The sequence below is a fragment of the Leucoraja erinacea genome, chromosome 27, assembly GCF_028641065.1.
Source record: "Leucoraja erinacea ecotype New England chromosome 27, Leri_hhj_1, whole genome shotgun sequence".
Classification (NCBI taxonomy): Eukaryota; Metazoa; Chordata; class Chondrichthyes; order Rajiformes; family Rajidae; genus Leucoraja; species Leucoraja erinaceus.
This window is the reverse complement of record NC_073403.1, coordinates 21771690-21799183: the sequence shown is the minus strand read 5'-3', so window position 1 is coordinate 21799183 and position 27494 is coordinate 21771690. Positions and strand designations below refer to the sequence as shown.

Genomic DNA, 27494 nt, shown 5'->3' with positions numbered 1-27494 from the left:
GAAGGTGGTTATCTTTTACAACTTATGGTCCTAAATAGAATGCTGGTGGGACCTCAAACATTGTAACGAACAAATGCCAACTCTTCCAATGATACACCACTTTGGTGAATGAATAAACAAATCCTTACATTAAAGGAAATAAATCTGAAGGAGAGTCCCAATCTGAAATGTCACCTGTCCACTCCCTTCTCTGATGCTGCCAGACCTGCTGAGTTTCACCAGCAGTTTCCGTTTTGTTAAAAGAAATAAGCCTGGCAGGTTGTCATCATTGCAAGTGTCAGGCCAGCTATGTTGGAGATGTTTGCCTACAAAGGTGAGCAATTCATCTTTCGCTTCTAATACTAAATGGATATGAAGGTGCCAACCTCTGCATTAGGCCCATTGAAATCATGAAAAGAAAGTGAGTACAATTAGTTTTAGCTTTTAGTTTTAGCGATACAGCGCAGAAACAGGCCCTTTGACCCATTGTGCACGATTTTGGCTTCTGCAGTTTTTATTCCTCTAGATTTTCAAATGCAACAATGATCAATTTAAGGCAATGACATACTTCATCCCTAATACTTGAATTCATCAAGTATGGCCCTAAATTTTAAGCTCATCGTACAATAATTTTTAAAAAATGGTTATTTCATTTTTCCCACATCCATTTTTTCTTTGTATAACAAAAAATCTGCAATAAGAATGTGAAAAATGACTATGGCTGATTTTACTGTAGGATTGTTGGACCTCAATGAGATGATTGACTCAGCCTAAAGCAATTGCCAGAGTAAGGCCAAGTATGCCATCCATTCAGAAATTGGAAGCTCCAGCGTTCAAGTGAGAAAATATAAAATGCAAGTCAAAATGCCCAGTCCTGATTGCTAATCACAATTCTTACAGGAAAATTGTTTCTTCATGTGATACCAAGATGGACCGTGTGCCTTTCTAGACTCAAATGTGTTCAGATCTCCAGACTTGTGTATCATAATCTGCCATGTAGCACTGAAAAGGTGTTATGTTGTTGTTATTTCATCTTTCAGTTCAAATGTAAATCCCTCTTATTTGGAGTTGCAAGATCCCATGGAATTATTCTGAAGAAGAGCAAATATATCTGATATATTGACATAATGATATGTATCCCTCAATTATTATTGCAATATCAGATTATTTTATCTTTATGACATTGATGTTTCTGGGATTTTGCTGTGCCTAAGGTGATTGCCATTTTTCCAATATTCCAACAAAAATTCCTCATTGTGCAGGATGGACAGTCAGTAACTTTTGCCCAGGTGGAAATGTCAACGACTAGAGGGCATATTTTTAAGGTGAGAGGGAGAAAGCTTGAAGAAGAGATGCAGGAAAAGTTGTTTTACACTGAAAGCGATGAGTGCCTGTAATGCACTGCCGGGGGTGGTGGTGGTTACAGATACAATAATGGCTGTTAAGAGCTTTTAGATAGGCAAATGTTCAAAGGTTCATTTATTGTCACATACACCAATTGGTGTAATGAAATTCAATTTGTCTTTGCAGCACACTAATAAGAATGCAACACAACATTAAGGAGAATTTAACATAAAATATAAAAACATCCCCCCACAATGGTTCCCAAAATCCAGTCCCCTTCCCCTTGTCCACCCATAATCGGGCCTATTGAGGCCTCCGCAGTCGCCGCTACGGGTCCCGATGTTTCAGGCCCTTCTCGCCGGGTGATGGTGCTCCGGCATCGGGAGAACCCTCTCAGCGGCTTGGGATGCTTGGAAAGGCCGCATCCTTACCGGAGACCACGGCTTCCGAAGACAACAGGCTGGATGGAGCTCCACCACTGGCGATCCCGGTGAGCGATCCCAGGCTCCCGATGTTAAAGTCAGCGCCGCCGCTCGCGGCTGGCCGCTCCACAGACCCGCAGCTTTGCGATGTTTCATCGGGGGGTCTCAGCGGGCACGGCATCGCCCACTCCGCGATAGCACTCCAGCGCTGTGCCGCCGCCGAAGCCGAGGTTCTGGCTGGTCCCGTCAGGAAATGCCACTCCAGGCCCCGATGGTAGACCGGAAATGGAGGGATATAGGTGACGTGCAGGCAGAGGAGATTAGGTTAACTTGGTATAATGTTCGGTATAGACATTGTGGGCTGAAGGACCTGTTCCTGTGCTGTTCCCTGATCTATGTTCTATTGGCTGTGAAGAGTGCTGGGATATGGCAATTTCTTCTTGGGCGCTACATAAAAGCAAATATTCTCTTTCTTCTTATTATTGCAGAATATTGGAAAGCCGATAGAATTTGTTGTATCTCTGCAGAGATCAAGAAAACACAGGAGAAACATAAAAGACAAAAATAAAATCAAAGGAATCAGGCCTCAGATATGATGTTGAAATATTCCATTTAGACCATGCAGTGCCCTTGCTGTACAACTTGGATCTTTAAATTAACCACATTCTGCAATATTTAGCTCAATTAGTTCATTTGAAGCAAACAATGAGTGTTTATGCAATTACAATTCATAAATTATTATTGGTAAACAAACTTTAGACAAATTGCTATGAATGAAGCAACCTCTTTGCAGCGGTAATTTATAAACCAGACCGAATTACTGTCAAAATCTGATGTTTTATTCACAGCTTTATAACAAATTGCAACAATTTAAAGTTATTAAGTGAACTGGCCACATATGGTGCACAGCTAGTTACACAATTTTCCTCCTCAGCAGGCCATTGCAAACCATTTATTTTGATAGCATCATTTGTCATTCATTGTTAGCAGTGGGAAAGCCAAGGGCAGTTCTTTTGGTCACTGGCTGGACAAGCGATTGTATGGCCTCTTTCTTCACCAAAGCTGTTAGGTAGCAGTGGCTCGGTGTCAGGAACGAACAGAAAATATAAATGCCAACTGGCAGCTGCTGTTTGCAGTAAGTGAGCGAATTGTTGATGAATGAGGCACATGCATGGCCAGGAGACCATCAGAGGTACAATGGGAAGGTGGTGCAGAATGGCTGAGATACACTGGGTGGGTGAGACCAGTGACGTCCAGCAAAATGTCACAGGTACTGTACGTTTAGTTTCAGGGACACAGCGTGGAAACAGGTCCTATGTCCCACCAAGTCTGTGCTGACCAATGATCACCCTTATACTAGTTTTATCCTTCCACTAAAGGCAATTTATAGAAGCCAATTAACCTACAATTAACCTACAAACCTGCACGTATTTGGAATGTGGGAGGAAACCGGAACATCCGGAGAAAACCCGCGTGGTCACAGGGGAAACATGCAAACTTATCACCAACAGCACCCGTAGTCAGGATCAAACTTGGGTCTCTGCTGCTGTACGGCAGAGACCACTGCGCCGCTGTGCAACCCCAAAGTTCGTGGGCACAGAATCTGTATCAAGTTCCCTTCCAATACAGTTCCATAAGGGATTCGGTGCACAATACATTCTTGCTGCCTAAACTATGAACATCAACTTCAAGATTTTAATACATGCACAGTAATCCTTGAGCTTCAATCAGCTATTTCAATAACATTCAGCACATCATGTCACGCAGGGCAATCCCATTCCATCACTAATTTTCTCTGTAACCTATTTTCCCCTCGTTCTATTCAATTCTACTACCCTCCTACACTGGGGGTAATTATATTAACTAATTTATCTATGGATTTACACAGGGGTGCCCAGGCAAGCCCACATTGAAATAGGGAGAACACACAAACTCCACACAGACAGCATTGGGAATCAGGATTCAACCAGGGTACTGGAGCCAGGTGAGGAAGTAGCTCTTCCAGCTGTGCATTATGCTGCTCTTCTGAAAGAAAAGAAAACATTGGTAATTGTCACAATTGGTATCAACTTCATTTGCTTTTATCTTTATCAATGTATTTTCTCTCTCTGCATTTCAAAGTCACCTAGTCAAATGTCATGGTCATGGTCATAGAGTGTGGAAACAAGCCTTCCAAGCCAACTTGCCCACACCAACCAACATGCCCCATCTACACTAGTCCCACCTGCCTGCGTTTGGCCCATATCCTAAACCTATCCTATCCATGTACCTGTCTAAATGTTTCTTAAACATTGTGATAGTACCTGCCTCAACTACCTCCTCTGGCAGTTTGTTCCATGCACCCAACACCCTTTGTATAAACAGTAAAAGTTACCTCTCAGGTTCCTATTAAATCTTTCCCCCCTCACCTTAAACCTATGTTCTTTGGTTCTCGGTTCCCCTTTCCTTGGCAAGAGACTCTGTGCATTTACCCAATCTATACCTCTCAAGGATAACTCATCCCCCCCACATTTTCTCAAGGATAACTAATTTCTGCTCCTGTTCTGGGGGGTTGTGAGCCCTTCGTGGAATCCACAAAAAGGAATGGTGGGCTGGACATGTTGTACTATTTGGATCAGTGCATGCTCTGATTGCTTGTGCTTGCTCCAAATACTGTAACTGCTGTCAGACATAGAGGCCATATCAAAGGTGGAGATATGTCTGGGAGAGACCCCAATATTGGTTTGCTCATCCAGTGGCCACAATTTAAGAATAAGGAGTAAGCCATTTAGAATGGAGACGAGGAGACACTTTTTCTCGCAGAGAGTGGTGAGTCTGTGGAATTCTCTGCCTCAGAGGGCGGTGGAGGCAGGTTCTCTGGATGCATTCAAGAGAAAGCTAGGTAGGGCTCTTAAAAATAGCAGAGTCAGGGGATATGGGGAGAAGGCAGGAACGGGGTACTGTAAGGGTGATCTGCCATGATCACATTGAATGGCGGTGCTGGCACGAAGGGTCGAATGGCCTACTCCTGCACCCATTGTCTATTGTCTATTGTCTATTGTTAATATGTTACTATACCTCCAGTAATCAATTGGCATGGAGTTGCTACAGAGGTGCACATTGAAAGGTTTGATACATTAGCAGAAAGTGATGGGCAGACAATTTCAAAACCTGCAGAAGCGGAGTTAGATGCCTGACGTCCAACCCAAAGCATCACCTATTCATCTTCTCCAGGGATGCTGCCTAACCCATTGAGTCACTGCAACATTTTGTGGCTTTCTTTGGTATAAACCAGCATCCGCAGTTCCTTGTTATGACATACAGCAGATGCCTGATGTTTCAGCTTCGATCGCCAGGGCTGTCCAATGTTGGAATCCATGGATGTGTGCCATTTTAAAGTCAGATTTGTGCTGTCATGGGTCTAGATGTCGGAGGCAGAAGGGATATTAAAGGTCTCATGGTATTCATGTAGTGTATAATGAAACTCATGTTCCACCCAGGAACCCAAGAAGCCTTTGTAGCAGAGATAGTGTTTCACATGCACCTCCTCTACCCCCATCCATGGCTCCCGTTGTGGCCTCCTTTGCAAAGATTATTGAGGTGCTGCAGTCATTCCAAAAGCTATGACTATGCTATTTTTGAGAGTTGTACCATTTTGGCTTACATCTCTACCACTTTGACAACAGCTTTAATGATGCCCGTTAGATACCCAGGCTGCTGCATTCCATGGTGAGATAGTGTAGGCTAAAGCTCTGCCTTCTGAGCTCTGATCTATTCGGGTTGTCTTGAGAGCTACCTGCTAGGAAGCTACCGGCTTCCTGTGCATGCATGGAAGATCTGGGCAGGCAAAGGAATGCAGGCAACAGACACTGAGTCAATATACACTGGTCATCATGATGTGATATTTTGAATGTGGAGAGGATGTTTCCACTAGTGGGAAAGTACAGGACCTGAGGCCGCAGCCTCAGAATAAAAGGACGTACATTTAGAAAGGAAATGAGGAGGAATTTTGTTAGTCAGATGGTGGTGACTGTAGAATTTATTGCCACAGATGGCTGTGGAGGCCGTCAATAGATATTTTTAAGGTGGAGATTGACAAATTCTTGATTAGTAAGGGTGTCAGGGTTTATGGGGAGAAGTTTATGGGGAGAAGACAGGAGAATGGGGTTGAGAGGAAAATATAGATCAGCCATGATTGAATGGCAAAATAGATTTGATGGGCTGAATGGCTTGATTCTTCTCCTATCACTTATGAACTTATATCTTGACACTTTATATCATGATTGGATACATGAACATGATTTGGAATTTTGATTGGGTGTCTTTTTTACCGTATAATTGTGGCCGAGTTCGGATGATCAGCGAAGAAGGGAGGATGAGTGTTGTGGTGGAATGAGGAAATGGAATGATGTTAATTCAAATCTTAATCAGATCAGCCTATCTCATACCGTGGCCACAAAATTACTCCTGGGAGTTGACTCATTCCATCCTCCTTCCCTTCCCCTTTATCCCACAAGTTGAACGAGTGGCAAAGAAGGCATATTGTATGTTTTCCTTCATTGTCTGGGGCATTGAATGTAAGAGTCAGGGAGTCATGATGCAGTTCTATAAGACTTTGGTTAGGCCGCATTTGGAGTATTGTGTGCAGTTTAGGTCAACTCATTTCAGGAAGGATGTGGTGGTTTGGGAGAGGGTGCAGAAGACTTTTACCAGTATTGAATGTACGAATGAATGAATGATTGAATGAATGAATGACTGGAGAAGTGGTTGTTAGTTATAAGGAGAGTTTGGACAAACTTGCATTGTCTTCTCTAGAATGTTTGAGATTGAGGGGAGACGTGATATAAGTTTATAACATGATGAGAAGCACAGATAGGGTTGCCAATTAGAACCTTTTTTCCAACATGGAAACATCAAAGACTCTAGGCCATATTTTTTAAGGGGAGGGGCAAAATTTAAAGGAGATGAGCAGGGAAAAGATTTTACACAGAGGCTGGTGAATGCTTGGGATGCGCTGTTAGAGATGGTGGGGAAAGTAGATATGAAAGTAGTGTTTAAGAGGCTTTTAGATAGGCACATGGATATGCTGAGATTGGAGGGAATGGATCATGTTCAGGCAGATGAGATTAGTTTACCTTGGCATTATGTTCAGCACAGATATTGTGGGCCGAAGATGCTGTTTCTGTATTGTACTGTTCTACGCTCTATCCATTCCCTTCTTCACAGTTGCAAGCAAGGGTAAAGATTGCACAATGGCCGACATGTAAAGAAAATTATGCATGGCTTTGTATCTGGAGAGCTGCTCTGTTGTACCTTATAAGGAACTCCCATAACAGTCCAGGAAGCAAGAGGATTGTTTAGAATTGCAGTGATCTCCTTAATGATGTGTGGTGGTTGCATGTCTTATGCTCCAAGCACATTCTACCCTTGTGCTTTGAACTGGAGACAAGGGACAAGATGGTGAGATGATAGCTCTTCCATCCAAATAAAAAACTTGATTTTTAAAAGACAGGGGGATCAACAGACTGTAACGAAGTAAACACATTGTGAATGCTCCTGGGGCATTGGACAGTGACTGTCAAGAGGTTCTGGATATAGTCACAAACAAGATTCACTTTAAAGAGCATAAGACGCTGTATTCGCAATATGGTCCCCAAACAGCGATGCAGGCAGCACACACAGCGGTAAACTTTATCAACCTTCAATTAGGCTCTGAACGATATAGACTTGGAAACAATATATTTGCACTATTATTGTCTATATGTCTGTTTTTAAAAATATATATATACTGAATTTTGTTGTTTATTATGGGTTTACAGAGGACTATGTTTACATATCTGCTGTGCTTCTGCAAGTAAGAATTTCATTCCATTTCGGGACATATGACAATAAAACACTCTTGATTCTTGATATCTCAGCACTCAAAAATTACCTCTTGCTGCCTAATGCTCTCTTTCAAGGGGAAATGAGATTTATTTTCACCATCGTTACAGAGCACATTTGTGACGTTAATGCAGCATGAAATGTTACTGATATTTCCTCCACCATTGCAGGAAGATACAGAGGTACAGAAACTAGCTGCCATAAGGTACGTCACTGGCCTTCTCTTCATCCGAGTTGTGACTGTGGTACGTTGACTATCTTTAATACTCTCCTGGAAAAGTCAGACTTAATTGGGGGCTTGACTGGCAGATGGTTGGGAAAAGGCTAAAGCTAAAAAGGAGACAAAAGGGTGTAAGATAAGGAGTGAAGAGGAGTGAAATGTAAAGCCAGAGAGATGTAAATCTTGACCTTGGATGCCATCTGGGTGGAGTTTGCACATTCTCTCTGTGACTACGTGGATGGTTGGTTAATTTGCTTCTGGAAATTGCTCCCTAAAGGGCCTGAGTCCATGCTGGATCTCTAAACTAAACTAGACTAAAGAAATAGCAAGAATTCCAAGCTCTATAAAGCGAGCTTACCCTGACAATGGAGATTGTACTCTGGAAATTGAATGGTGCCTGTTCATTTGCCTAGACACTCCCAGCTGGAGGAAGGGTGAAGGCAATTGGTCTATATAAGATGAACCTGGGCAATGGCTTGTATTTACCATAGATCCTATAGCGGGCAAGATAGTCCACTCGACGAAAAAGACGCCGTAGGGTCATGGGCAAGGTCATGGGTAATCTTCGGCACAATTTCTGTAACCGGCTTCCGTCTCTGCACTCGTATCCAAAGATCCGAGTCTGGCCTGGATCAGCACGGCTGGGACACCAGGGTGAAGTTGCGGGGAGGTTTACAATGTTTTTTTATTTAATGTTGTCCCTTGTCTAGTCCAAAGTAAAGTTTATCATTAGATATAAAAATCTGATGAAATATATATGTGTGTGTTATATGATTATATACATCTATATCACATTCATATATGTGTGTATGTGTGTTCTTTCCTACACAATCTAATCAGTTGTATGCTCGCTGAATAAAACCACCCTTAAGTTATACATCATTTGTAAATCTTGCTCAAAACTATTTTTATTTTGTTAAATACTTCATTTAGATAACCCCACCATTACAGACATATCTCATTCCACTCTCTGGCTATTGGGAAGACCAGACCCATTTTATTGTTGAAAAACAATTCCATAGACACAAAAAAACATTAAGGAACATTTCAAGAGTAGAGCAACTGGAATCTTGATATTGCTATTATTTTTCCAAATACTGCAGTTGTGAACAATGTAATTAGATGAATTACAGAGTGCAAGTGTAATACAAAAATCAACTCAAACACAGCACATGAGCCATTTAAAAAGAAATGTTTTAAAAAAATATAAATAAAGAAAATTAACAGAATCATAATTTATAAACATATTAATCTTTAACAAAAATTAACAGAATTATGAATTAATAGAATTATGAATTATGAATCTAACCCTATATCACACACACAAACTGTTCCTCCGCAACGCTGATTACACTGCGAGAGGGATAACCAAAGTCGGGTCGGGATTACTGAAATGGCCGAAGAAATGACCCAAGTACTCCTTTGCGTACTACACGTCAGCCCATTGGATTTAGCAGGAGTGGACTATCTTGCTCGCTATAGGATCTTCGGTATTTACAGTGGGGAATCTACCTGCTGAATTTAATGCATGAATAGTGAGACCATTTTTTTGAAAGCAGAAGAATAGCTTTAAGGAAGAGAGGTAATTTCATTTTTTCTAAATTAATTGTTTGTATAATTTAATCTATGTAATTACTGAAAACAGCCTTTGACAAATTTCATTATATTTTTTAATTTCTTAAATCATTTTGAACACTTTGATTGACTACTGCATTGTACAAAGCTCTAATACTCGACATAGTGCCGTCCTTCAGTATCTGGAGCTTATCTTTCTTCAGGTTGATCTCATGTTATATGCAAAATGCAAGTTTAATGTTTTCTGTTGTGTGGGAAGTGTGGACAACTTGCTTCGCGAAACAGGTATCGGCCTTTTGGATGTTTTGCACTTTTTCAGACACAGGCCCGCCCTTAATTGTTCATCTACAGCCTCGTCCATTGAAAGTCAACATCCCACCACCAGTCACATTACCTTTGAAATATCAATAATCCAGAACATTAAGACAAACAAAGGCACAGAGAAATTGGCACTAAAAGTATGCCTGGGATCAATTACTGTTTCATAGAATGGAATATAGTATATTTTAATTCATGATGTTCAGTTCAGTTCAGTTCAACTTGGTTTATTGTCACATGTACCGAGGTACAGTGAAAAGCTTTTGTTGTGTGCCGTCCAGCCAGTGAAAGGCAATACATGATTATGATAAGGGAATAACCTTTAGTGAAAGTAAGAAATGTTGCTGTAGAAGTAGAGATTTAAGAATGTGGAGCAATTGTAATATGTGATTGTAGATCTGCTTCTGTGGCCAGCACACAAATATTCACCTGGGTGCAAAAGGAAGTTTTCTTTTGTGATAATATTCATGTTTTGTGTCGTGATCCGTGACTGCTGAAAGTCGTAGAGTGAATGGTGACCTCAAAGGGACAGTTCTTCAAAATTGCCAGTCTCCCAACATCTGACACTCTTTTTTCTCATATACAACGTTACTGTTTTTTTTCCTTCTTCCTTTCAACACCAAAACTTGCATTTATAGCAGCTTTAATATAGTAAAATCTCTCAAGCTACTTCCCTAGAGCATTTTAAAATATACAATGACCAACATGACAAGGGATTAGGGCAGATAAGCAAAAGATTAATGAAAGATATGATGTATTGGGGTATAATATAATGGAGAGATGTGAAAGAGAGAGAAAGATAGAAGAGGGAGTGAGAGATGGAAGGAAACACCATAGTAGTTTCAGACCAGTGGAGGTATGAATATCACCAAAGGTGTTGAGGTTGCACATTTGATCTGAATGGTACACCTGGGGAATATGGGACTGGGGGAGAATACAAAGAGATTAATAGAATGATTGAGTCATATACCACAGAAACTAACTTGGACTGATGAAGGATTCCGACCTGAAATGTCACCTATTCGTTTTCTCCAGAGATGCTGTCTGACCCGCTGAATTACTCCAGCATTTTGTGACTATCTTCATTTTATTAAGTAATACGTTTACCATCTAGATGGTGGTCAAGACAGATGAGCACAATAATAGTCATAGGTAGAGATAGCAAAGGCCTTGTTGAAGGACTGGGCAGACAAACTGAGACAGGGATATTACCAATCAACATCACGGAGATGAACGCAGATGGACTTGGTGCGAGAGTTGCAATAAGATTCAAACTTTATCTTGAGTTAAAACTGGCAACTGATGGCAAAGAGTTTGCTTTAGCCTTAGACGGAAACCAGAAGGAAAGATCAAGATGGTGGCTAAACAATTGTGTTTATGTCAGGGACCAGTGCATAGATATTTCTTCCCATTCATTGAATCTGAATTTTTGAGAGCAAAATACAACATGTTAATATTGCAACATGGAACATATAATATATTACTGACTAAGGACAAATTTCCAGGCAGGTGGCTGTGCTCCATTCTCTTGGCCTGAGTGGGAATAATTTGATGTATTAGGCTTCCACATTTCCAGTTGGGTTCAAAGGTTCAAGCATCTGGAAATGTAAGAGCTAAAAATTATAAATGACCCGGCAGTCCACTGGTTAGGAAATGTTTCCCTTATCCATAAGGTTCCAAGTTCAATTTTATAAGTGCCTGATGCTTGAATCAGTCAGCATCTACACTGATGGATTTTACTCTTGAGGAGACTGCTTCGAGGGTTAAAATGCCCCATCTATCTAGAAATTCCGATTACAGACTTTATTTGACCCACAGCAACTTTAAGGTTTACATTCAAATGTGAACGCCCTGAATTTTCATTCAACAAATTTTTTTCAAGAATTTGCTCAGTGGCTGCATTTCTTGCAGAGGCAAGCAGTAGGGGGTGGGAATTTGCAGCAATTACACAGCATTTCAACAGTTCAACGTTGCTTTATCGTCACATGTGGGCGGCACGGTGGCGCAGCAGTACAGTTGCTGCCTTACTGCATTTGCAGCGCCAAAGACCCGGGTTCGATCCCAACTATGGGGTGCTGTCTGTATAAAGCTTGTACGTTCTTGCTATGACTGCGTGGGCTTTCTCCATGATCTTCGGTTCCCACTCACACCCCAAAGACATACAGGTATGCAGGTTAATTGGCTTGGTGTATGTGTAAAATTGTCCCAAGTGTGTGTAGGATAGTGTTAATGTGTGGGGATTGCTGATCGGTGCGGACTTGGTGGGCCGACGGGCCTGGTTTCGTGCTGCATCTCCGAGCTAAACTAATGTGCAAAACACAGTGAAACTGTTTTCTGAGCTGCCAAATATGGCGCAGTTTCTAAAGTTTGGCCCAAGCGCTAGGTCTTACAGAGTGCCGCACAATCCAGGCGAGCCCCAGGCTGCTGCATGGCCTCCATTCAACCCCTTCATCTGGATTGTTCAGCTAAGTGTTGTCTCTCTCCAAGCACGTCCACCTTTGGGGGTGCCTCCTGCAACCGACCTTGAAGGGGATGGAAAGAAAGTCCCCGATTCACATTGCTACCGGCCTTGCTCCGCACGACAGCCATCGCTTAGTTTGGTTTGGTTTGGAGATTCAGCATGGAAAAAGGCCCTTCGGCCCGCTGAGTCCATGCCGTCCATCACTCACCCATGCACACTAGTTCTATGTTATCGGACTTTCTCATCCATTGCCTACAGACTGGTGCCAGTTTATAGAGGTCACATAGCCTACAAATTCGGATGTGGGAGGAAACCGGAGCACCCAGAGGCACACAACACCTGAGGTCAGGATCAAACGTGGATCTCTGACACTGTGAGGCAGCATCTCTACCAGCTACGTCACCTTGCCCTCACTCCTCTCCCCACTCCCAGTATTGAACTTCCTTTGCTTTTATGTTTAATTTTCTTGCTTTTTAATATTTTCGTGATTCAGAAGTTTAAATGTTTGACGTATTATGGGGTATCAGCAAAATGGAGAGGTTGGAAAACGGATTATTTCCTCTGGAGTATCAGAGGTTAAGAAGAGACTTGATAGAAGTATATAAAATTATGTGAAACATACAAAGGGTAGACAATCGGAACAATTTAGAAATGTCAAAGAGGGCATAGCTTTACGGTCAGAGTGTTTACTGTCAAATACAATTACCGTCAGAATGTTTAATGTTTTATGTGTCATTCCTAACTGTGATTGTATGTCATTGTCACTTGTGGGCAGAGCACCAAGGCAAATTCCTTGTATGTGAATACTTGGCCAATAAACGTATTCATTCAATCATTCATTCATTCATGCATTCATTCATTCAGAGAGGTACGTTTAAAGGAGATATGAAGAGCAGTATTTTTTACTCAAAGAATGGCGGGAGCCTGGAATGCAATGCTGAGGGTGGCGATGGAAGCAGATATGATAGTAGTGTTTAAGACAGGGACATGGATATGCAGGGAAAGAAGGGATGTGGTTCTCATGCAGGCAGAAGAGACTTGCTTAACTTGGCATCAAGTTCACACAGATATTGTGGACCAAAGGACCTGCTCCTATGCTGTGCTATTCTACATTATTAAGTAGATTTTGGAAGTCATGGAATGTTTATTCAATATATTTGACAGATTTGAAGCCAGCTATGCTAACCCAAATATGATCTAACTGTTTCAATTACAAGGTTTAAATTGATTTCTGTACAAGACGGCGTTTACATGTGCAAGAGCTGCCACTGTTTAAGAGCTTGCTTTTGAGGACAAGTGAGAGGAGGCTATACAGGAGTAAATTAGCTGAGAGAGATTTTGAAGGCTCACACTTGCTTAGGGGCAGCCAGTAATTGCCCAGCCCTGTCAGTGTAGCCCACATCCAAACAGAGTGAAAAAAAAAGATTTAACACCATTTTTAAAAGTTATCTGACATAATTTGAGATAAGCAATCTACATATTTCCTTTTATATAAAGCAAAGTAAGATCTATGAAGGTAATGACTTATTATCACTGTCACTGCAATTGTATGTGAGCAGGAATATCAGAATGGTTCCAGCAAAAATAGAAGCTACTATTGTCTGTGGAGGTCCCTCCTTTCACTTTTATCTCCCCCTTACCTCTTCCCCCATCCCCTTCCACTTACAGCCCTCCCTCTGGCTTTACATTACACTCTTCTGATACACTTTGTCTTATTGAGCCTTTGTCACTTACTTCACTCATCTCCCCATCAAAACCCCTCGCCTCTCTCCACCTATTATTCGCCTCTCTTTTCCTGCTTCCTCCTCCCTTCTACGGTCAGTCTGAGGAAGTGTCCCACCCTGAAACGTCACCTGTCCATTTCCGCCACAGGTAGGCACAAAAAGCTGGAGTAACTCAGCGGGACTGACAGCATCTCTGGAGAGAAGGAATAGGTGATGTTTCTGGTTGAGACCCTTCTTCAGATATTGCCACACCTGCTGAGTTGATCCAACACTTTGTATTTTGATTACCCGTTGTCCAGAGTTGCTCTAAGTAAGAGCAACACAATTCCTCCCAGTACCCTGCCCGCTCTCCATAGCCAGAAAATGTTTTTTTTTTCAACTACTTATGTAACTCCCTTTTGAATGCTATAATTAAATCTAACCCGATTACCATGATGGCAGAGCATTCTGAGCCCTAACCACATGCTGCGTAAAGGAAAAAATGCCTCTTGGTTTTGGATCTTTAGCCAATCACCTTCATTCCACGTCCCATGGTTTTCAGTCTTCTGGCAATGGAAATTGTTTCTCTCTGACTTTTCTCTTAATGCCCTTCACAATTTCAGTTAGTTCTATTGGATCTCTCTGCCTGTCAGAAACATTGCCTGTCTATTTCTTCCACAGGTACTACCAGACCTATTCAGTTAGAAGAGTGCAGTGGAGAGATAAGTTTTTTTGGCCTTCCATCACAGCGATGTGATAGATGTTTATGTAAATTATGTTGTGTCTTGGGTCTATTTGTTTGTAATGTATGGCTGCAGAAACAGCATTTCGTTTGGACCTCAAGGGGTCCAAATGACAATTAAATTGAATCTTGAATCTTGAATCTTGAATGGAATCATAGACAGAGAGTCATAGAGTGATACAGTGTGGAAACAGTCCCTTCGGCCCAACTTGCCCAACATATCCCAGCACCATTAGTCGCACCTGCTGCACTTAATCCATTTCCCCCTTCCTCCATTTTGTTTTTTACTGCATGCAGTAATTTTTTCAGTTAAAGATGAGTTGCATAAAACTTTCTTCCAAGGCATAGTAGGACTGTTTGAGAGAGGTCACATATATGTTAAGACCAAGCAGCCTTCACGTTTATAGCGTACGCCGGATTTTCCATAAGCGGTCCATACCTACAGTCATTCACTGATGCTTCTCTGACTTAAGAGACGGGGGTCAAGGGAAGAGCGTTCACGTCGCGGCCCAGTTTCCACCAATCTTTCCACCACCACGCACAAGAAGCGCAAGACAGACACCATTGTATGCAGATGCCGCGAAGTGTGTGCAGCTCTGGCTGAACAACTTCTAATCTTATGTGTGGACTCGATAAGAAGAAGAAGACTTAAGAGACCATACATGTTTCAGACACCTTTGCATGCCCTTTTCAGGGGGTCTCCATGCATTATAAGGCTACGTAGATGGACAAAGGACTGAGCAAAACAATTTGTTGAATTTCCATCTGTGGAGCACATTTGTGATTTTCTTTAACAAAACCATTTGTTTCATTCAATGGCATAGCACAGTTAAACATTGCACTGCATGATAGAGTTTCAAAGTCAATGTGGTGTTATTGATTTCTGGTTCCACTTGCGTTTCAGATCCCAGTAGTACATTATTTAATTTGCTGGAACTTCTCAGACATTGAATATGACATGCTTAACTTCGCAGAGTTTTGTTTCCATACATCATTAATGAAGGGAACATGCAACAAGGAGAATAGTGGAACAGTTAGGATAGAGGGCTCACAAACTAATGCCGCAATTTTTTCCATTCCATATAAAGAAATTGAATGCTATAAACCTGAGTACTCAGAATAAATGCCCATGAGTATATTCCAGATTATTATATAAAATCTAAATGATTACTGCAAACTTCTTCAGCTCCAAACTGACCTCAGTCTCAGAAACTAGGGGTGGTCCAAATTGCTTTTAAGTGATCTAAGAGCCTTTCACTTGGTTAAACAATGACCACCAAAGAAGGCCACCATTTCCTTCCCTGGGTAACAATGGATTTAGAATAAATGCAACCTTGCCAATGTCATCATATACTTAAAAGCAAATAAACTTGGAAACCTTTTCATCTCTAACCTTTGTCCTCCTATTTGCCAATCAATACCCCCCCCACCCACCTTTATCCAATTATCGCTTGCCAGACTTTATCTCACCCCTACCTCTTTTCCAACTTCTTTTCTCCCCCACTACAATTAATCTGAAGAAGGATCCAGACTTCTAAATTTGGAAATCAGATGTGTTTCAGGTCAATATTGGTAACATCTTTTGCATGGAAAATGACATTCTCCAAGTGAAGAATTTGTCCAAATCAAAGTCGACAGTAAGTAAGTAAGAACAAAGAACTGCAGCTGCTAGCTTATACAAAAGGACACAAAGTGCTGGAGTAACTCAGCAGGTCAGACAGCATCTCTGGAGAACATGGATATGTGACATTTTAGTTTAGGGGCCGCCTTTAGACTCAAGAAAAGTCTCGAACCCAAAACGTCACTTATCAATGTTCTCCACAGATACTGCCAGACTTGTTGAGCTACTCCAATAATTTGTGTCCTTTTTTGACAGTAAGTAACTTGGGTTTATTTATTCCCAGTCAGGCCATTGAATGCTGTAGGTGGATGTAGAATGTTGCTGTTACTGAGGAAGAGTAAAAAACATCAGCACGTTTGTCGTCAATATTGCACAGTTCCGTTTTGTGGTGTGCTGTTACTGACATGCTTCATGGATAAGCCTGAGTCTGATGCCATGCATTACCTAAAATGAGATGTAAATATTGAACACCGAGGGTGCGCCACACGATGGCAGCCTCGCCAACAGCCTATCTGTCTTTTCGACTTTTTTTTCGTAATTTTTAGTGTGGTTTAAAAGTTTGTGTTAATGCTCTCTGGTTTGTTTTATTTGGGGGGTGGGCGGGGGTGGGGGGGGAGAGTGGTTGGGGAAAACTCTTTTTCAATGTCTTACTTTGCAAGATAAGCGATTGGTTTCCAGATCGTATCTCTGGTCAGTCTGCGGCCTAACATCATGGAGCTGGAGGCCTTGCTCAGGACTGACTTTGAGTCTCACCACGGAGCGTGGACTTGCGTTCGGGGCCGATTCCTTGCCTGCGATCGATGCTCCAACTGCGGCATGTAGACTTTAACATCAAGGAGCTTGCAGTCTCGGGTTGAGACCGACATCAGCTCCAAAAGCCGCACGACGTTCAACTAGCCCCGACCTGGGGTAGATTGCCTGGCGCAGGGAGAGCTGAGATTCCCCCCCCCCCCCGATGCAGAAGTTTGATCACCCCGATGAGGGGGCCACCGCCAGCTGCGGGAGTAAGATCATCCCGTCAACGGGTTAGAGGCCCCCAACCGCTGGAGGATAAAGAAGGCAGAGATTGAACCTTTCTTCGCCTTCCATCACAGTGAAGAATGCGGAGGAGTCACTGTGGTGCATGTTCGTTAAAATGTATTTTGTGTGTTCTGTGGCTTTTTATTGGTATGATTGTATGGCAAATGAAATTCCTCGTATGTTGCAAAACATACTTGGCTAATAAAATATGATTATGATTATTATGATAATGATGATTACACATGGGCATAATTAATAATGTAAAGTTTCAATTAATAAATGGAGTAGAGAAAAGCTCACTCCAACCATCATAAGAATTATTTAAAAATAGTGGAAATATTTTTTGCAGGCACTGTAGGACGGGACAGTGGTGCATCGGAAGAGTTGATGTCTTGCAGTTCCAGAAATTCGTTCCTGACTACGGGTGCTGTCTGTACAGAGTTTGTATGATCTCCACGTGACCTGCGTGGTTTTTCTCCAGGAGTTCCGGTTTCCTCCCACACATGAACGATGCATAGGTTTGTAGGTTAATTGGCTGGGTATAATTGTATATTGTCCCTAGTGTGTGTAGGATTGCGTTAGTGTGCGGGGATCGGTGGTCCGCACAGACTCGGTGGGCCGAAGGGCCTGTTTCTGAGCTGCATCTCGAAAACTAATACTAAAAACACTGACACATTTTCAATTATTACTTATTTAAAGGTTACAAAAGCACCTATAGGAAATTATTAGTACCTTAAAACAGTGTAATTATAGCCTTATTAAGTGAAATCTAACAGCACTGGTCTACTTTAACTCATTGCATGCTGAAATTCATTTGCAAAAATAAAATTTCACACATTTTCCATTGTAAAATAAAAACAATTAGTATTTTAAAAGTGGAATTTAACAGTCTGACTGGATCTTCGATCATTTTCACTGGTGAACTGAGATGCGTTAATTAATTTACAGGGAATTATTTCATAGCCCTCAATTACTTCCCATATTACTTCCTTCAATTAAACAGGTTTGTGAGCAATCTGAGCAAGGCAATTGCTTTCCCAGCGGAGATCTTACTAAAGTCTCCGATCATGTCATTATTATCTGATTAAATTGGAAGGTGATCTTATTATATCTGCAGGGTATTTTAAAACTGTCAGACAACAAAGCCTTTTACTGTATACTATAATTATTTATATACCTACATCTACAAAGCGATATCATTTCGTAGTGCAGTGTTACAACTTAATATATCAGTTTCTCTGGCAAAAAGTAATTGTGGATGGAAACATTTCTCAGTCAGAATGGAGACTTCTTTTGAGTATTGGGCTCTGGTCAGGTCAGAGTTCAAACTTAGAATCACAGTACATATTGTAGAGTTAATTCTGTTCTGCAATTTATTTTAGTCAGGGCAATCAAAACTATTTAAAGAAACAGCAAATAGAATGATAATTGCAATAGACCTGGAGAGCTTTTCCTTAGCAATTGCAGCCACATGCGAACAAGACCCATTTCTTCTATCTGCAGCTTCTCTCCTGTTATGTCTGACTACTTCATTCCAGATGTATGTGGACCCTGTTTCATATATCCCTTCAGCTTTGTGCCTGTGCGTCCATCACTTTCTCAGGCCTCTCTGAACGCCAGAGGTCATTCAGTTCTGAAGCTCCGATCCACGTGGAACCTGCGTTTTATGTATCAGGTTAGGTTTTTAATAAGAAATTAATGAGAATGGAAATTAATAGGGCAGCACAGTGGCGCAGCAGTGGAGCTGCTGCCTCATAGCGCCAGAGACCCGGGTTTGATCCTGACTACGGGTGCTGCCTGCGCGGAGTTTGTACGTTCACTCTGTGACCTTGTGTGTTTTCTCCAGGTGTTCCGGTTTCCTTCCACATGCCAAAGACGTACAGGTTTGTAGGTTCACTGGCTTTGGTAAAATTATAAATTGTCCCTAGCGTGTAGGATAGTGTTTGTGTATGGGGTGATCACTGAGTAGGCCAAAGGAACTGATTCCACACTGTGTTGGATGGGCACCTGAATATTATGGAATGGAGGGAGATAGATCACGTGCAGGCAGAGGAGATTAGTTTATCTTGGCATCTAGTTTGGAGTGGACATTGTGGGCCAAAGGTCCTGTTCTGTGCTGTACTGTTCTATGTTCTATATTAATTACAGTATTTATGTTGTAACCCATGTCAAAAGCAGGCAGCTAAGCAAATAGTAGATCAAACACAACTTTCAGGGATGAAGCTGAACTGTGATAGGGGTAGGAATAATAGGATGGCATGGTGGTGCAGTGGTAGTGCTGCTGCCTCTCAGTCCCAGAGACCCAGGTTTGATCCTGACTTTAGGTGCTGTCTGTGCGGAGTTTGTACGTTCTCCCTGTGATGGCGTGGGATTCCACTGGGTGCTCCGGTTTCCTCCCACATTCCAAAGACTTGCAGATTTGTAGGTTAATTGGCTTCTGTAAAATTGCTCCTAGTGTGTAGGATAGGAGTGGATGGTGAAGGGCCAGTTTCCATATGGTATCTCTAAAGTAAGCTAAAACTAAACTAAAGACGTTCTCACTGCCTCAGCTTTCCAAATCAAAGAGCATTTCAAATGGATTTACTGATTCCACTCTCTGTTATTTTCTGTAAACTGAAGATTGAACCATGATCATTAATCCATCCTTCAACAATGTTTCTATGTTGCACAAGGAATTGTGATATAAATCTGATCGTGAACCACCTCAGGACCTAGTGTATTTTGTAACAGAAGTAGGATGCATACAAAGCTGCTAAATATAATTCCTCTGGCCATGAAAAGCATTGTAGTCATCAGAGCAAACCATGGTATTTGGTTACACAATGAATGTCATAGTGAGGTCTGTTTTATTTTAAAAATCAATTGCAAATGTTTCTTTTTTTTTAATACCATGAAGGAGAAGCCAGAGGCTGTGTTTACAAATGCAAGCTTTTTATATGCATGCTCTTTTTAACTGGCTTTGGAATAATACTAGTGCCTCCTCATTGGTCAGTGCGGCATTTAGAATAAAGATACTGGGTGAAATTGTGTAGGAAGGATCTGCAGATGCTGGTTTAAACCAAAGATAAACACAAAATGCTGGAGTAACATGTCTGAAGAAAAGGAACAGGCGACTTTTCGGGTTGAGTCTGAAGAAGGGTCTCAACCCGAAACATTACCTATTCCTTTCCTCCAGAGATGCTGCCTGACTCGCTGAGTTACTACAGCTTTTTGTGTCTTTTACTGGGTGAGATTAGCCGCTAGGACATACATACATGAATAAGATTGAACCAGATGTTGGAATCTCTTAATGAAAAGGAGAACTATCGCTTACTAAATGAAGAATGGACATTTAGGTTCATTATTGGACAAAACGCACGATAAGTTCATGTCTTCACCAGAGGTGAGGTGGGAAGTTCACATAGATTATGGTTCTTCCTTGTTAGGACATGTTGCTGTTCTACAGGGAGGTGCAGTGCCGCAGCAGGTGGAGCTGCTGCCTCACACCGCCAGAGATGATGGTTTGACCCTGACCTCGGGTGCTGTCTGTGTGGAGTTTGCATGTTCTCCCTGTGACTGTATGGGTTTCCTCCGGATGCTCCAATTTTCTCCTGTGCGAGTTTGTAGGCCAAATGGCTTCTGTAAACTGCCCCTACCGTATAGGGAGTGGATGTGAAAGTGGGATAACATAGAATTAGTGTGAACCGATGATGGATGTTGGCTTTGACTCGGTGGGCCAAATAACCTGTTTCCATGCTATACCTCTAAACGGAATTAAACTAAAATTACACTTAGAAAATTTGTGATGATGTGGCAATTAAATTAGCAATATTTAGATTCATTTTATAAGATATTTAATAATGTTTTAAAAAAAGATTTTGAAAGAGTTACTGAATTTGACATTGTTAATATAAAGAATTCAGAGATATACAGTTATTGACCCCAAATGAATAAACATTTATTTAATTTCTCTACTGGCTCTTAAAACAGTAAAACTTGTTCCCTGAGTAACCCAGATGAAGCCATTATTTTTGTCTTGAATAGTCACACTTGTAAGTATCATAAGGAAAATGTTTTTCTTTACAAATAAATAAACTATTTTCAAAATGTGGTCAGTAATGTGGTTTAATAGATATTTTTTCAGTTAGCTGAAAATGAACATTTATCAACAGAAGTTGATCTTGTATGAGATTACCAAGTTCAATGCAGTTGGATATTACACAAGCCATGTAACTAATGACAGGTGCAATACCACCCGAGGCAAATTTCCTCCCCGACTTCAATGCACTGTGCATGTTGCGTCTTACCTGGACCTTACCTAATAGAAAGCATTAACAAGAAATGTGGAACGTGAATACAGAAATAACTAAGGCTAGAATCCAATGTCAAATAATTTAGATTTATAGAAGTATTAGAAAAATAAGCACTTCTTTCCATTTATCAGATAACCATGCAGTATTTTTATATTTTGCATTATGCATGCAGAAGACATACATCCCTTTATCATTTGATCTTGACTCTTTGTAAATGCATCTATGAAGATTGATTCTATTCTACATTTCTAGCTAAATCGTAACAGGATTTAATTAAAAATATGTTGATAACTCTATTAGAAATTCCAGAGGCAATTTTCACAAATGTACTTGCAACATTACCACACAATGTGACCAGAAAAATTAATGCCATATTGTTAAATATTACTCAATATGGTACTGGCCTTGGAATCAGTATTGAGATTTCCTTTCTTGGCATTTATTTAAGTTGACATATTATGTTTGCATGTGGATTCATTTCACAGACGTATGCTCTACACTTCTCTGTCACACAGAATTAAAAAGAAAACAGGAAGTCAGATAACAGACCTACACACAAGGCCACCTTGGATTTTAGTGAAAACAAATAAATGGCAAATCCAGCAAAAAAAAATGTGGACAGCTAATTAAAGAACTTAGGTTCATATCCCCATCTTTACCACAGTTCGAACTAGTTTCACAATGTTTTTAATTAATGCTTGGCTAGTTAACTTTTTGGCAAATAAATCTCCATGTGGTTGGGTAAATGAGAATGGAAAAGTGCTAACTATTCTAGTCCTGAAGAAATTGCCCAATTCTGGATGTGAAAAACAATATATAAATGCAAACATTTTCATTTTCTCCTTATCTTTTCTGTTAAAGATGCAGCATGGAAACAGGCCCTTCAGCCCATCATGTCCACGCCAACCATCAATCACGTTCACACTAGTTTTATGCTATCCCACTTTTGCAAGCACTCCCTCACCACTACAGGAGCAATTTACAGAGGCCAATTATCCTATAAACCCGCACATCTTTGGAATGTGGGAGGAAACCTGCGCACTCAGAAGAAACCCATGCAATCAAAGGGAGAACGTGCAAACTTCACCCAGACAGCACCCGAGGTCAGGATCAAATTCGGTCCCGGGCGCTCTGAGAAAGTAACCGCACCACTGTTGCCGCCCTAAACATTTTTGTTTGTCTTTCTTTTTTGTCTCTCTTAAAATTTGTTGTCCATTATGTCACACATCTGATTTGCATTTCTGTTCCATGCCTTCCTGCTGAGACCAGTGGTTACAATAACCAGTAACTTATACTAATAGCGCACTGCTAACAGTAGGTACATGCAGGCAACCCCCACTGAGCAGAATGCCCAGGAGAACATCTGTAGTTATTTTCCTCAGGCAAAATGCCATTAACTTCCTTTATTTAAATATTTGTCTTTCTAAATTCACCAATCTACATTATTTCAGGTATTAACATAGATGGGGGGGTTTTTTCATTGAAGTACAGCACTGCTTTTAAATTATTTACAATCTTACTACACATTGTAACAATGCCACAATGCAAATGTTGAGTTTTGATTCCGATTACGATATGACACGATACGATATGATACGATACAATGGAACTTTATTTATCCCAGGAGGGAAATTGTTCATATGTTCTTGGATCTAAAAGGAATGATCAGAAACTCCTGCTGGAGTTTTATTCTCAAGAATTCACTGATACATGGATTCTTCATTAACAAATAATATGCACACATGCATTTCCATATTTCCAAATTTAATTCTGACCTTAAAATGGGTAACAAGGGCTATAAAAAATATGACAACTACGGGTGCTTGTTTGTACGGAGTTTGTATGTTCTCCCCAGGACCTGTGTGCATTTTCTTTGAGATCTTCGATTTGCTCCCACACTCCAAAGAAATACAGGTTTGTAGGTTAATTGGCTTGGTATAAAATGTAAAATTGTCCCAAGTGTGTGTGGGTTAATGTTAATGTGCAGGGATCACTAGTCAGTGCGGACCTGCAGAATCCTACAGAACTACAGAAATGTGCGTCTTTTAGCAATTTGTCCTTCAGCACACTTTATTGGCCAGTCTTACGTGCTTAATAATTGTGACATGCATCGTAACACATTCTAATAGTGGAGAGTTTGAACTGAAAATATTCCATCCAGTTGTCACATAAGTTATGTTATAATGAAGTGATTGCTTGCTTGGAATAAATGAGTAATTTTAATTTTTTAGCCAATAAAGTAGCAAAGCATTACTCTCATTGAATGATAGGAACTAGGGTTTTATTTATAGCACATTTAATCTATGTGTATGTTGGATGAATTTCATAATTGCACATTTAAAAATATTTAATTCCAGTTCAAAACAGGAAGCTGTTTTAAGATTGTAAGCTATTGATGAAATGGGCAGCCAGTTTTATTCCATGGTATTAACTGTTGGCTTAAGTTTAAAGCTTTGGTTCCCATTTGATAGTAGCCTGTAATTTGAGGGATGGCTATTTGCTGACTGGCCATTTTAAAGTTAAGTAAATAAAGTCTGTGATGAAGATTTATTCCAACTCGGTAAGTAAAGAAAGTTAAAGACTTGCTTAGAGAATTATTTTGGGGATGTTGTGAGATGCATCAATTTCTAGGTGTTTAGCAGCATATGGCCTCTGGACAGTCACCCTTGATAATGTACAAGATTATATTTATTAAGTTGTGGAGATCGAACTATATCTAGCTATCTTAGGCAAAGGTAATTATCAGGAAATGCAGTCTGAAGAAGGGTCTCGACCCGAAATGTCACCCATTCCTTCTCTCCACAGATGCTTCCTGTCCCGCTGAATTACTCCAGCATTTTGTGTCTATCTTCAATTTAAACCAGCATCTGCAGTTCATTCCTACACATGATTTTGCAGAATCCAGTTTTCACATTGGGAAGGCCAACAAGGCTCCCAATGTAGTGGACAATATCTACACAAGAATTTCTATCAACCTCACTGATCATTAGTTTAGGGATTATCAGAGCCCTTGTAACTATATCCCTTCAATGCTTATAGATACTTGATAGGAGAAATAAAATTCCTGTGAACTCAGAAATCAATGATGGATGCAGCAATACAAGTTAAATCTGCTTTTTTTTTTAACGTTTTGCTCGGTATTTTCATCTGATTCTTTGAGCTTGCTAACATCTGAACTTCTCACAGAGTCACTCGTCAATTCAATGGCATGACACATTACAGAGTGAATAAATACTAATCAAAATAAATTCAATTTCCTATTCCATATTTAAGTATTTTTGATATTTTTTCAGTGGTGTCACAAATTAGTGGTGGGGTGAAAGGGAGGATGGGCAGGGTATGATTACATTGGATATATTCTCTCTGAGACTATCAGTTGTCTTGTACCCCAGATAAATAAGATGTTGCTTGTCCTTCCAATTTGTGGTAAAGGTTGTACTTCATTTGAACAAAGCTGTTTCAAAGGACATGCATTTGGCTCATTCATTTTTTAGGACTTTGTTTCTTGGAGCATATGAGTCTGAGGGATAATCCAATAGATCATGAGGGGAATAGATAGGGTGAATGCACAGATTATTTTACCCAACATAGGGAAATCAAGAATCAGAAGGCATAGGTTGAAGGTGAGAGGAAATTTAATAGGAAGCTAAGGGACAACTATTTTTGCACATAGGGTGGTGGGTATATGGAAGGAACTGCTAGAGGAAGAAGTTGAGGCAGGTACTATAACAACATTTAGAAGACATTTGGACAGGTACATGGATATGAAGAGTTTAGAAGAATATATGTCAAATGCAGGCAGATTGTATTAGAGTAGATGGGCATTTTGTTTGTCATGGACAAGTTGGGCCAAAGGGCCTGTTTCTATGCTGTATAATTCTATGGCTCTGTGTTGTCCCTGTGGAACATTGAACTATTGGAGATGGTGCACAAGACAAACGAAGGGAAGAGGATATCCCAACACCTAATCATAGCGGATCCCTTCTTCAGACTGAAGGAAGGTTCCCACCCAAAAACGTCACCTATTCCTTTTCTCCAGACACGCTGCCTGACCCGATGAGCTGCTCCGACATCTTGTGTTTGTCTTCGAAATAAACCAGCATACGCAGTTCCTTCCTACACCTAATGATTGCAATTGCAACCATGTGTTATTATTATCTCAGATTGAGCAAGCAAATATGAACAAACAACTCTGTGGTAAAATGACTCCATGAATATTTTCATTAAATGCTTCCAATGTGTTGAAAGAAGGGAATATTACATTTGTTGTCTGACTGTCAAGTTTCATGATGTCAGTTGCACCGCCTTTGATAGAGAGCACACCCTGGGTAGGGCAGCCAGAAAGCCCACACTCGGGGACAGTTGGGGAATGGGAGGCCTTCATGGGTTCTCTGGCTCGGATTACTCAGTCCTCTCAGTTGCCTTCAAAGTTGATACATGTCCTTTTGGCCAAATCACAACAGACAATCTTTCCAGGGCAAAATACTTCAGCTCTCTTGCAGCTCTCACTGTATTTGAGGCTGTCTTTAATATTATCCATGTAGCTCTTTCTTGGTTATCCCTGATTTCAGCAGCCCTGTGTAACTACTCCGTGAAAGAGCCAGGATTTCATATGGGATTACATGGCCTCTCCAGCACTTCTGTGATTAACTGGTACTTTATTGTCACATGTACCTAGTTCCAGTGAGATGCTTTGTTTTGCATACAACCCGGTAACATCATAAGACAGACCTCACCTAGGCAGTACACGAGCGTCACCACGTTTCTGGCGCCAACAACGTTCAAGGTCTCACATTCATGGTCTTGATGCTGACTAGGCAAGCCTTGTTCAGAGCTTTCAAAGTTTGGCACTCCAAATGTGCAGTTAGTCATTAGCAAACAGTGCCTCTCAGATCATTCTTGGTCCTTGCCTTCAGTCTCCAGAGGTCGAAGAGTGAGCCATCCACTCCATATATGTCAAGTACATTCCACTTTCAAGGTCATGTTGACTGTAGAGCATTCAGGACGCACGTGAAAAACAGGTTGAACAGGACTGTAGCAAGTGCGCAGCCCTGTTTCACATATTTAGAAATACCAAATGGTGTTAAAGCATCCCTGCTGGAGAACACCAGACCCACCAGACCCACCAGGCTGTCCATCGAATGGTGTGGATGAATTTTCCCGGACAGCTGAACTTCGACAGAGATCTTCTGTGTTGACCATGCTAATGGCCTTCTTCAGGTCAATGAAAACAATGCTGGAGTTTGTGCCTATTAACTAACATCCCTCAATTTGGTCCAGTCGGGCATACACATATAAGATATACCTAGAAGAGGGAATCAGAGTTCTCCTGGTTGCCTAGATAGGTCCAATAGTCGTATTCCAATAATGTAAAAACTAGATTAATTGAGCTTTTAAATCTTTGTTGTAAAGCTGTGACATTTGTCTATATCACTGTGGTCGCTTCAATTGTAAAATAATCCTAGTCGGTGTGAATCTCCATCCCTCGATAAATATGTGGACACACTCTTATAATACAATGTCATAGAGTCATACAGGTTGGAAGAAGGCCCTTCAGCCTAACTGTCCACACCGGCCAACATGTCCCAGCTACACTAATGCCTGCATTTGGCCAATATCCCTCCAAACCTGTCCTATCCATGTATCTGTCGAACTGTTTTATAACCATTGCGATAGTTCCTGCCTCAACTACCCCCTCTGGCAGTTCGTTCCATACATCCTCTGGTCCTCAATTCTTCTACTATGGGCAAGAAACTTTGTTTATCTACCCAATCTATTCCCCTCATACTTAACCTCTCCCTATCGTTCAGACCCTCGAGTCCTGGCAACATTCTCGTAAATCCTCTCTGTACCCTTTTCCAGCTTGATAACAGCTTTCTTATAACTTGGTGCACAGAACTGAACACGATACTCTAAATGGGAACTCACCAATGGC

The 27494-nt window shown here is 41.0% G+C and overlaps 1 long non-coding RNA gene across 1 annotated transcript; it reads right to left on the bottom strand.

The window, feature by feature from the left end:
• Window positions 1-2564: 2564 nt before the first annotated feature.
• On the bottom strand, window positions 2565-27494 carry LOC129710346 (uncharacterized). Its single transcript, XR_008725664.1, has 2 exons — window positions 26296-27494; window positions 2565-3770 (listed from the first exon to the last, which is right to left on the bottom strand). It is a non-coding gene; the product is annotated as an uncharacterized LOC129710346 (long non-coding RNA).